Source organism: Sphaeramia orbicularis, chromosome 14 (assembly GCF_902148855.1).
Source record: "Sphaeramia orbicularis chromosome 14, fSphaOr1.1, whole genome shotgun sequence".
Lineage (NCBI taxonomy): Eukaryota > Metazoa > Chordata > Actinopteri > Kurtiformes > Apogonidae > Sphaeramia > Sphaeramia orbicularis.
This window is the reverse complement of record NC_043970.1, coordinates 37,317,037-37,330,567: the sequence shown is the minus strand read 5'-3', so window position 1 is coordinate 37,330,567 and position 13,531 is coordinate 37,317,037. Positions and strand designations below refer to the sequence as shown.

General features: G+C 35.8%; 1 long non-coding RNA gene across 1 annotated transcript; it reads right to left on the bottom strand.

The window, feature by feature from the left end:
- Nucleotides 1-1,456: 1,456 nt before the first annotated feature.
- Nucleotides 1,457-12,034, bottom strand: LOC115433374 (uncharacterized). Its single transcript, XR_003937349.1, has 4 exons — nucleotides 11,899-12,034; nucleotides 11,456-11,467; nucleotides 4,358-4,360; nucleotides 1,457-1,467 (listed from the first exon to the last, which is right to left on the bottom strand). It is a non-coding gene; the product is annotated as an uncharacterized LOC115433374 (long non-coding RNA).
- Nucleotides 12,035-13,531: the final 1,497 nt, after the last annotated feature.

Below are 13,531 nucleotides of genomic sequence, written 5' to 3'. Positions count from 1 at the left end.
TATCAACTCCAAAGTTTTCTCTATGTTTTTGAGTGAAAAAAGTACAGTTCGGAAATGAAAATGCTTACATCTACTTGAACATAACATAAAAATATATAAACAACCTGAAAATTCTTAAGAAAAATAAGTGCAATTTTAACAATATTGCACCATAGTCTATCATTTATACATGTGCATCACAACTTATAGATCACAGTAGATCTACAAATACACAAAACATTTAGTAATAGGTTGAATATTGGTAAAATTCCACATACTTCTCTTAAGACATTTCAGGCAGTTCTTATTTGTTCAGGTTATTCACATTTTTTGTAAAAGGCTAGTGTGCAAATATAAACATATTTGCGTAATTTTACTTTGTTTACACTTAAACAGAGGAAAAAAACAGCTTTTTTCATTGTTTATAGGTTATGATAGTATTTTACTAGTCTCACCCACTTCAGATTGAATTGACCTAAAATGATTTTAACATCCTTGATTGTTTGATTTTTGCATTTCACAAATTTATCCCACAGGCCAAATTAGATGCTTTGGTGGGCCCGTTTTGGCCCCCTGGGCCGTATGTTTGACACCTGTGTCTTAAGTGGACCACCTAGAACACCCAAAAGTAATATGATGTTGAGGTGAAATTCAGTGTTTTCACATTCTGAATAATAGTTGAGTATCAGTGTCTGTAAAGGTTGTGAATGGCGTAATTACGGATTCTTTTCCTTCAGTTATACAGAAGAAAAGTATAGGATGTTTCATATATATATATATATATTAAAGTAAATATAGAGCACATAAAACCTCCTCACATCCCAGACACACTTTCAGTCCAAACACATATCCACAGTCAATAACAGAAAAGTGACAATGTTTGAACAGATTTATTCGGGTTTCATGGGCGGTTTGTGTGTGACCTGTGAGCGTTTCCTGCTGAGGCCAGCTGATGAGCTTCCACTGGAAAGGAATGACCTTTCCTCACCTCTCCTTTAGCCATCATGTGCACAAGGCATTAACCCTTCAGGCGCCTTCAAACAAACCACAATCAAAGCCTGCGGGGAGCTCTGTGTCTGTATTTACGGCCGTGGCACCGTGGTTCATTTCAATTCAATGCAGGTCTGATAAGCAACTTGTGATAGCCGGGCAGCAGCCATTCTCTACTATTTTCCTCAAAGAAGACTATCAGGTGGGCAGATAGCACGAGTAACTGAATGGGACCTCGAAATGTCTCTTTTCACACACATAAATTCCAAAGAAAATGGGATGAGTCGAATGATTGAGGTCATAAAATAAAGACCTAAGTGTGGAATTTCATCAGTGTGATTTTCTAAAGTTGTCCTGTCAGTTCAGTGGAAAGGAATACTGAATGGAATACATAGAATCTTAACATTTATTTTAGAAAAATTAGCTTCATAAATGTGTACTGCTACAGGTATGTGAAGGGCTCAGTTTAATAGGACTTTTTTAATATTAAAGTATTTCCTGGTACCTTTTCCGACTGTACACCTGGCAAAATAAATAAATAAATAAATAAAAATAATAAAGACAAAAATAGCTAAATCAGCTTGTGCATATACAATATAAACCAAAGACACATTCAGTTCACTTTATACAGAATATAAAGATTTGCCTGCACGAGTTTTAATTTGTACAATTTGAATATACAATAGCCTTTGTCCTTTGGTTTGTATGATTACAAGAAGAAAAAAAAAAACTCAGAAAGTGGAATAGTGGAAGAGTAGAGGACTTAAGAATATTGTGTAAAATTAAAATGTGGAATTCAGATATTAAGTTGCTAACAAAAGATTTGGCTAAAACCATTAATGGCAAACATCATAACATAACTTTACATTGGGAAAAATATCATTATGAAACATAAACTTTATTACATTCTTGTTTTGTTTGTAGGTTTGATATGTAGGTTTGATTTTGTTTACACTGTCATCTAAAATGCCTATAAAATGCCTCAGAATTTGTACTTTTTGAATCATTATAATTCTTTTAAATATTCTACCTCTTGATTTTTGACATATTTCTCCTGCTCTGACCATAAGTAATCATTTTAAGCTGCATGTAAGTGTCTGGTTTCTTGAACTCTCACTGAGGAAGCAAACTCAGTTTTACATTTACTGCGATAATTATTGATTAAAACTAATTTTACAGCATCATGATGTCAGACTTAAACGTTTTTTTGTTCGTTTGTTCCTTCCTATGACTGCTAATGAAACTAATGACCAAAAAAACAAAAAGACAAATAAAAATAGGTGAAAATTCTGAACATTAAGGCGAAAACATGTAAATGATCAAAAGCTAAATAGTACAGGACAAACATAAAGTGAAAAATGACTAAATATGTATTTGCATTATACATGTTCCTGGTTTTTACCTTCAAACAACCTCTGAATCCCTTTTGGAAGTGCATTATACGGTACTTCCTAAATTATCTGTGTAGTTTTATACATGTGTAGGTAAATTACTAAATACTGCACTGGTTGATGCATAAGAATCTGATTGGTGTATGATTCTGTAGCACAAAAATGTGTTATGGAAAAATAATACTCTACTAATTCGTCTTCAATAAAGAAGGGTCAGTTCAAGCGTTCAGTGTCAAGAGTAATCACTTTATTGGAGCTCCAAGAAAGAGATACACCTCAGGCAAAGGCTGAAGCTGTCTGAACCCAAAGATACAAGTCACAATGTAGTCTTCTGTCTCCCATGAGAAAATTATGGTGTGTCGAAAGTGTGTTGGTTAGTGCCAGGAACTTAGAGATAAGACCCCTGTGAGAAATCATCTCTATCCTACCCAGGTGTCGGTCTGGCCATCTACTCTGGACACAACACAGAAGAGGTCAAAACTGCTCTATAATACACAATGACATGAAAATATCTGAAATAGAGTTAGAAGCCTATGTGATAATGAAATATATGCAAATATATATGGATATACAGGGTGGGGAAACAAAATTTACAATGAACATTTAGTTGTTTTTTCTCACCAGGAACTACGTCAATTGTTTTGAAACCAAACATATACTGATGTCATAATCATACCTAACACTATTATCCATACCTTTTCAGAAACTTTTGCCCATATGAGTAATCAGGAAAGCAAACGTCAAACAGTGTGTGATTTGCTGAATGCACTCATCACACCAAAGGAGATTTCAGAAATAGTTGGAGTGTCCATAAAGACTGTTTATAATGTAAAGAAGAGAATGACTATGAGCAAAACTATTACGACAAAGTCTGGAAGATACTATTAAAGAAGAATGGGAGAAGTTGTCACCCGAATATTTGAGGAACACTTGTGCAAGTTTCAGGAAGAGTGTGAAGGCAGTTATTGAGAAAGGAGGACACATAGAATAAAAACATTTTCTATTATGTCAATTTTCTTGTGGCAAATAAATTCTCATGACTTTCAATAAACTAATTGGTCATACACCGTCTTTCAATCCCTGCCTCAAAATATTGTAAATTTTGCTTCCCCACCCTGTATATGGATATAAGTAATTTAGCCATTACGAATGGATTTAGAGTTGGTTTCGTATACATTTCCCTAAAATTCCAAACAATATGTCACATACGGAACTATGAGGGAACAGTAGAATGACTTTAGTTTGCCTTGGATTTGACAACATATTGCTGCAGACATACTTGTTTTGACATTATTCATGAGTAATTTCTGATCATCATGGCCAAAATTTTCATTCCATGCACTCTTTTCAGTTCAGCTTCATCCATCATAATTTTAACTTGAGTGTCTTCAGCAGAACAAATAAATCACCACATCCTCTTCTTCTTCTCTGAAACATTTTCCAATATCTTATTTCAGTTTCCTCGTTATCATGCTAGTGATGTGAGCCCCAAAGCGAGTGTCATCCGCTCCATCAGTCCTACGCCGCTGAAACACTAGAGTCTGTCTTTTCTGCCAATCAGAAGTAATGTATTAACATGAGAATCGATCCTGGCTCAGCTGGCTCAATCCGCCATGGCACGGCGCCAGCAAAAACAAGTCAATCATGAAACACTAGATTATTTAATGGAGACAGTGGAACATAAAACCCCAGACAGGATCAAATCGGTCGGTGGATGTACTGTAATTATCTAATCTCCATGTCACTGCATCTCCCTTCCATAACATCATAAATCCAGCCTGTTTGTTTGTCCACATTCATCCCTTGTGTACATACAGCGTCCTGGATCTTTGACCTCAATGACGTTGCTATGTGTAATCATGTTTTTCGATAAATATACGTAGGAAGTATCTAAGTCAGTGTTTTTCAACCTCGAGGTCGGGACCCCATGTGGGGTCACCTGGAATTCAAATGGGGTCACCTGAAATTTCTAGTAATTGCTAAAAAAAAAAAACAACTTACTGATAAAAAATATGTGGTGAGTTGAGAGAGACAATCACAATATATATATCCTTTATTTAACCAGGTAAAAAAAAAAAAGCCTCACTGAGATTGCAAATCTCCTTTTCAAGAGTGACCTGGCCAAGAAAAGCAGCAAAACACACAGTTTCTGACAAGACAAGACATAATCAACACATAAAAAAAACCCAAAACAAACATAAAAAAAAAAACAAAACAAAACAATCGATCGTGACAAAACAATCATTTGTGCAAGTTTAAAAACAGCTACATTGACCAAGCTCATTGATTTCCCGCTCCTTTAAAACAGCTTTAAATTCACCTCTAGTAACAAGTTCAGATAGATGTAAGTTGTTTTGCAGGGCATTCCAGATTGCAGAGGGGGCAGCATATTGAAATGCAGTCTTACCCAACTCTGCTCTGGCTCTAGTAAAGCACCATCAGTATGTTTTTCTGCAAACGCACAGCAATACATAAAAGCTATAACAAACTGTGAAGCTGAAACTGAAGCACTGTGGTACTGTTTATCTTTCAAATGTTCATTGTGGTCAGTTTCAGATGCTGCAGCTCTTTCATAATTCATAGTTTGAGTTCTTGTTTGTTCATTATTAATTGTCAGCCTTATAAACACAAGCTGGACTGACTGTACATATCCTGACCAAGGAAAATCAATTCTCACTTTGTGCAGTAATCTACACCTGGCTTTTCTGCCTCCATCCATAATAATATACATTATACAGACTAAATGTCATTTAAAATTAATGTTTATTTGCAACATAGTATAGCAAACTATTACATGATCAAACACAAATTCATATTAGCAAAAAAAAAAAAAAGTCTCAGTTTTGAATGTCTGGGGTAACCTGAAATTTAAAATGTTAAAAGGGGGTAACGAGTCTAACAATGTGAATAACCTGAACAAATAAGAACTGCCTGAAATGTCTTAAGAGAAGTATGTGGAATTTTACCAATATTCTACCTATTACTAAATGTTTTGTGTATTTGTAGATCCACTGTGATCTGTAAGTTGTGATGCACATGTATAAATGATAGACTATGGTGCAATATTGTTAAAATTGCACTTATTTTTCTTAAGAATTTTCAGGTTGTTTATATATTTTTATGTTACGTTCAAGTACAGTTCGTAGATGTAAGCATTTTCATTTCCGAATTGTACTTTTTTCACTCAAAAACAGAGAGAAAACTTTGGAGTTGATATTATGTGTAAGTTCTTATCCGATTATTTTACTGGTCTGGCCCACTATATATCATAATAGGCTGTATGTGGCCCCTGAACTAAAATGAGTTTGACACCGCTGACTTAAGACGTAGATATGCTGTTATTATTTGGCTTTTAGGAGCATTTTTGTAGTTGGAGATTCAAACCCTGGAACATGAGCGACCCAACCAACCAGCCTGAGTAGCTGGTTAAAAGGGGGTAACGAGCCAAAAAAGGTTGGGAACCATTGATCTAAGTAATACAAGAGAAAATAAGTCCTTGCAGGTGACACCTATCAAACAGCTGCTAGAAAAGGTCAGAGAGTAAAGGACGGATTGATTACCCAGAAAGAGGAATCGATTTCTATGATCATCCTAATCAGTCAATAATCATGAAATGTAACAGAGGACAATCAAACTGCTGTCAAGGAAACAGGTGATTGGATCGAGCACCGGGCAATTACGCCATTCACTTAAATGTCATGTCTCTAAAAGCTAATCTGTGCCCGTGGGCTGATGATATGAAGATTCAGATTTCATATTGTGGCTGAAATCTCACTCCATTCAAACAGGCCTGAAAGAGACGAAGATGATGCAATTTGTTTTGTGTAAGACCCAATTCTGAATGCATCAGCTCCACAAAATAAATAAATAAATACAAGAACTGACAGCGGATTGCAGAATAATGACAGACTGGATAAAGGGGAAAGTTGATCGTTGACTGCCAGAAACCAGAAAGTAGAACCACTGAACCGAACATCCAGTAAACACAACAACAACAACAACAAATCTGGGTCAGTGAGCATCACTCGCAAAGTATTTAATCAATAAGTCTACAGCTGAACATCACAATAACCATTAGAAATCTAAGAGAGTAATTAGTCCAACATAATTACTGTAATTTGAGTTTTCTGCACAAATTGGAAAACTTCTTATAGTCCTTTGTTTGGCCTTAATGTTTGGTAGAAACAGTAATAATTCATCCGACTCATTTCATCCAAAAGTAATCGGAAGTGATAGGATTTTAATGATACTACTGTTATTTTCAGTTTTGACTATCAGTCTGATTAATGATGCATTTTCGATGAGTAGAAGGAGGCAGATTTTCAATGTGATCGAAAAAAAATCTACAAAAAAATGAAAAGAAACTTGTGTGTAAAGTGATTTTCTGACAAAAGATGCAAGATTCCAATGTTTATTTGTAACCACGTCTTGAATCACCAGGGTCTGACTAGTGTGAATGGATCCTATGGGAGAAGTGTCTCAGTTTCCTGAATAAGCAACTATTTAGTGAAAACTAGGGATGCACCCATACCACTGTTTTCCAGACTGAGTACAAGTATTTACATTTGATTATGTGATTTAGTGATTTATTCCGAACATGCAATGAAATTTAACATATATGCCCTTGCAAAATATACATAATAATACAAATATCAAAAATCATAACAATCTTAGACAGAAGAAAAGCACAATAGTTCCTTTTACGTGCCTGAAAAGGGGTGGGAAGAAGTGCAACTTATTTAATCCCACCCCCTCTCCCGACAATATTATTAATAATATATGTCCCTCTTCCTCTTACATTACTTCTCTATATTCATATACAGTCTACTCTCGTTAAACCGCCCGCCGTTATACCGCCATTTCCGCCTATCGCCATCCGCCAGCCCAGTTCCATGCACAAACAACACTTATACCATTGATTTCCCGCCCGTTATACCGCCAGCGTGATTGCCATCGAGTACACATAAATTTTAACAATGCACTGAAACAAACGCGCCAGACGCTGATCGCGACAAGCTACGAGTAGGTCTACGGAACAGCCACCGTTCATTTATCGCAGAACACTCAGTAGGTCAGGATGTCGGGAAGAGGACGTGGGATTAAGCCAAAGCCTCAAGATGATGGGGTGTCATTTCCCGACACGGTATAATAATGCTTAAAATGTTTCCCCACTTTAAATGATCCCTTACAACATAACAGAATCAAGATTTATTTAGAAACGCAATTAGAACGGGTTAACGGAGGCAGCATAGACACCATATAGTAAAGACATGCACATTATGGACGCAACCCGTTGTAACGCCATTTTCGCTATACCGCCAATTTGGCCGTGAACGGAAGTTGGCGGTATAATGAGAGTAGACTGTATCTATTCACGCACACACACTCATTCATCCCTGTACATTTATACATATACAACATTCAAATACACATATAATCGTTTATCAATGCCTTTCTTAGTTGTGCTGGCGAATAAATAAATAAATAAATAAATAATTCAAGGAAGGAAACATATACATAACCAGCAGTGAACATATGGTGACAATTAATAACCCTCATCCTTCTATCTTGTGAGAAACATGTTCTTATGACTATTTTTGAACTGTCTTATGTTTGAACCTTCCTTGTGCTCCTCCTTCAATCTATTCCATACTTTAACACCACACACAGATATGGTAAAACCTTTAGTGCGCACCGTCTGAATTTTGAAATTAAATTTACCCCTTAAATTATAACTCCCTTCCCTTTCAGTGAATAATTTCTGTATGTTTCCTGGTAGTAGATTATTTTTGGCTTTGAATATGATTTGTGTTGTTTGTAGTTCTATGATGTCTTTGAATTTTAGTAACTTTGACTGTAAAAATAATGCATTTGTGTGATCTGTGTAACCTGCCTTGTGAATGATCCTTACTGCTTTCTTTTATAGAATGATTAGTGGATAGATTGTACTGTTGAGGTATAATTACTTGCCGATACCGAGTACCGATAAAAGTACTTAATAATACTGTTACAGTTCTTAGTTACTTTTGAAAATGTGCTTTATTGTCGTTGTCATTAGTCTGACTGTAACTAAGTGCTGCTACTGACATTAAATGTGTTGGAATGAGCGTTTCTCAATCAATCCACCAGAGGGCGCCACTCTTAATTAACCAATACTTGCAAAATACCACGAAGAAGAGTTGCGTTTTTTGAGAAGAAGAAGAAAAAAACAAAAGTCTATAATAACAAACATGGCGATGACAGAGGGAGTAATACTAATGTGGATGCTAATGTTGATACTGATGAGGGTCGTTGGCATAAATATGTCAGTAGTTTTTCTCTAACTCACACAGTCGTTCTTTGATAAGTTGAGCTAACTCCATGATTCCTGGTGGTACTGCTCCGTGTTCTCCGTCTGGGTACGCATCTGTGAGCTCCCGGAAAACGGACAGAGTTACGTATGGAATGTACGCAGAGGATGGACAGAATGCTCCGCCCGCATCCGTCGGTGTCCTTAACGTAACTTGAAGTCAGCATTACTTTTGTCACCGTCGTTTATTTTGAAAAATCTCCACACTGCTGACATTCCTCCACTGCCATGTACCTGCTGCAGTATGAGATGAACGTCACACTGCTGTCAAGTGGTATCGGTGTGTTTGTATCGGAGCACTTTTATGAGTATAAGTAGAAGTACACGCGCTCAGTATTGTACCGATACCTGATACTGGTATCGGCATCGGTGCATCCCTAGAGAAAACTGTTGCTTCTAAAACTAGAAAAGCACTCAGAAAGCGCAGACCTCTGCCAAGGCAGATCAGTGCCCCCCCCCCCCCCCTTGATCACCATCAAAATTTAATAATTTGTTCCTTGTGCTGGTATCAACATTTCCTGAAATTTTCATCCAAATCCGTCCATAACTTTTTGAGTTATCTTCCATATGGACAGACAGACAGACAGACAAACCGCCGGCAAAAACATAACCTCCGTGGCGGAGGTAATAATCAGTTGACCTCTGATCTTTAACATCTTGTCCATATACTAGCTGTTACAAAAATACCACTTGAAACCTGGATGTGAATTCCGTCAGGCGAGTTATTCTTGCAAGAAGGAGAAAAGAGCTGTGAATCATAGAGCAATGATCAACAAATCCAAACTCAGAGGACTGTCTCTGCAGGTTTCAGTCTTACAGTTGTGGAAAAACAACGTCAGCTTTCTGTCTCCCATCTTCAGAACAGCGTTACCTTGGTTATTTTGACTAAATGACAGGGGATTCACACATGGCTGATGCCTTGGTACTTGTCTAAGATCACACATGAAAGAACATGTGAACATTTAGTCTAACTAACTTCATTAGGATGGTGTATGATTTTTCTAACACTAGCCCATGACAACACCACCTAATCAGATCTAATATTAACTATGTGATCATTTCATGAGACAAGTGACAGTATGAGGTGTTGCAACAGTCGGTGTTCATTTACAGCAGTTCTACAGTCTGTCATGAACCAAACACATGCACTTTTTTTCTCGTTTCTTCCTTGTATCTTCAAAACCACAGGTAAAAATAACCAGACATATTAATAATCTCTCCCATTAGAGCTAAGAAATCCACTCACTAGTGTTAGCAGCATTAGCAGCATTCAGCGACATCAGGGAACTGATAGAATTGGTTCACAGTGATACACGTGAGTGAATCTTAGGCTTATTATCCACAGGTTAGATGCTCTGTTGACATCAGGCATTAAACCTCCAAGACTGGATTTTTATTATCGCTGAGTATCTTAGTGTAAAGGGTCAAATACATGACATTCTGGGCATCTGAGCCCACGATGGGTTTTTCTTATGACTTTACCACTTGTACTGTTGACATGTTTGTCTCAGCTGTTTTCCTCCTTTTCTGTGACTAATTCTTTTCACAAGCGTATGCATGAGTTTTATATCACTGTTTTGCAATGTGTATCAAGATGGAACAAGATTAGATTACATTAGATGATTATATTATATTAGATTATTAGATTAGATTAGATTAGATTAGACAAAAAGATTCGACTAGACTAGATTAGATTATTAGATTAGATTAGATGATTAGATTAGATGATTAGATTATATTAAATTAAATTAGATTACATTACATTAGATGATTCGACTAGACTGGATTATTAGACTAGATAAGATTATTAGATTATATTACATCATTAGATTAGATAAAATAAGATTACATTACATTACATTAGAAGATTTGACTAGACTAGATTATTAGACTAGATTAGATTATTAGATTAGATGATTAGATTAGATACAATTAGATACAATTAAATTAGATGATTATATTAAATTAGATTAGGTTACATTAGATGATTCGACTAGACTGGATTATTAGACTAAATTATATTATTAGATCAGATTACATCATTAGATTAGATAAAATTAGATTATATGATTAGATTAGATTAGATTAGATTACATTAGATGATTCGACTAGACTAGATTATTAGACTAGATTAGATTATTAGATTAGATTACATGATTATATTAGATTAGATTACATGATTACATTATATTACATTAGATTAGATTAGATTAGATTAGATTAGATTTTATTGATCCCACAACAGGGAAATTCAATGGTCAAGGCTGCAACAGAAAAAAAGTGCAAGAAAAAGTGTACATGCATAAAGATATAGTGCAAAAAAACATGATAGTGCAAGAAAAACACATAAAATGTAAAATAAAAAAAAAAATAAAAAAAAAAGTAATAAAAACTAATAAAAATTTACATAGGCTATATACAACAGAGTGGAATTGCAAAGTCAGACAGTACAGATGAGATGTAGTACAGATAAGGTCGTGATTCACTGTTCGGGATTAAAACAAAATAATAAAACTGAAATGAACCTTTTAGGTGCCAGAGCTATGTATTTATTTAAATATTACATTTTGATATCAAGATTTCAAAAAGCTGTCTGTTTCATTCAGTTTCGTCGCTTGTTGCAATATTGTGACTTTGGCTCTTAAAGGGTTAAAAGACTGTGACAATAAAAAATGTAAACAGACACATACAGTTTAATATATTTACAGTTAAGACCATGAATATCATACAGCTCAAATTAATAAACTCTTATCATAATCTTATGACATGATGACCATGTCACTGACCCATGGGGGGGTGGGGTATCTGCTCATAATTAACTGTAATATATGATCCTCCGATTGCATATTTTCCAAAGTATTTATCTTTGACCTCTAGAGTCCTGTTGAAATTACAGTGATCTTTTTTTTTTTTTTTGTAACTTATGTTTTATTAGTTTTAAAAGAACAACAACAAAAAAACACACAACAACATAAATAAATAAGTCTGGGTAGCACAGTCTTATCAATTATTTTGCTTATATAATGTCCATTTTTTCCACTTTTTGTTCATTTGCGGTTCTTGTAGTCTCAATCTGTGTTAGTTTTTCCATTAGAAATATGTCCTCAATCGTAGTTCTCCATTGATCCTTTGATGGTACGTTCATCTTCCCCCAATTCCTTGTTATACACTTTTTTTGCAGCTATCAACATCACCTGTACCAAATATTTATCATATTTACGTATAGTGTCATCACCAAAGTTGCATAAATAAAGAATTTCAGGTTTCTTTGGAATTGTGTATCCTAATACTTGACATAGGACATTGCAGATCATTTCCCAATATTCCAAAAGTTTTGAACATTTCCAAAAAACATGAGAATGATCAACATCCATCTCCCCGCATTCTCTCCAACATTCCTGATGCCTCTGTAACTGTTTACTTTTAAACTTGGGTGTAATAAAAAATCTTATAAGGTTTTTCCAGGCGAATTCCCTCCATATCCGAGAGCTAGCAGTTGTATGATGTAATTTCCACATGTTTAGCCAATCTATATCATCAATTTCTATGTCAAATTCTCTTTCCCATTTCACTTTTACATAGTAAGTTGTTTGCTTATCAGGATTTATTAAGGCTTTATATAATGCTGAGATTATCCTAATTTTACTATCTTTATATGCTTTAGTCATGATTTGAACCACATCGCTCTCTTCCATGGAGGGTCCCACCTGTATTTCCCCCTTATAATAGTCTCTCATTTGAAGATAACGGAAAAAATCATGTTTCTTAAATTGATATTTTTGTGCCAAAGTTTGGAAACTCTCCAGCCTCCCATTATTTTCCAGAACACACCAAGCTGTAACTCCCTTGGTTACCCAATATTTATAGTTTTGGTCAATTTTGGATGGCATAAATTTACTATCATATGCTATCCACAGTGATCATTTAACTTTCTTATCTAATCTCACCATACCTTCATTGCCCAAAGCCAACCCTCCCCTTCCTCAAATAGTGTGCTAGTAGGTTTACAACCCCAGACCATTTAGACCACCTCGAACACAGACCACAAACAGGACTAAATAATTCAAAGTGTTTTTACTTCTATATTGGGATAAGATTTTAATATTGAGGAAACCCCTCATTAGGCTCTGAAATTACATGAAATCCCCCCGATATTAATGTCCACCATCCAACAGCCAATGTGGACGGAAAGTTCCACGTTCTAAATATATTGGCTCCAGTAACAACAATGTTTTACCTAAAGTAGATCCAGACGAAATGCAGAAAGATAATTACATTTTCCTCCAGCGGAGCTTTAAAGAACTGTTACTTGACCAAACCATTTCTGAAACAAATTGCTCGGAATCAGACATAGCTGAAATGATCTCACCCCACTGGCCGATTCATCACTTGATTTAAGAAAAATACAGACTTGCTGCGACATGAATTGACTCGCTAAGATGGATATGTGTTGCAGTGTGGCCCAACAGAATTACAATTCATTTCCTGACATGAATGGGAATGAAAGTGAGGGGACCCTTGAAGAGTCATAACTGGGGCTCAGACAGCGATGAATTAAAAAAGAGAGTGGTTCTGGGCAAAGGGGGGGGTGGGGGGTTGACCCCTGTTTGCACCGACCCATGTTGGATAAAGGGCACGCCGTGTGTTGTCAGATGAGGCCTATCACTTCATGGATCAGGGCCAGATGGACCGACACATGGCCGGGCATTGTCATTCAGATTCAGCATGTGTCTTATTAAAGCACAAGTGCATAAATTCAGAAGCTTTAAAGGCACAATATGGACATTTGTATCATCTGTTACCATGTTATAAGCAATTTTGA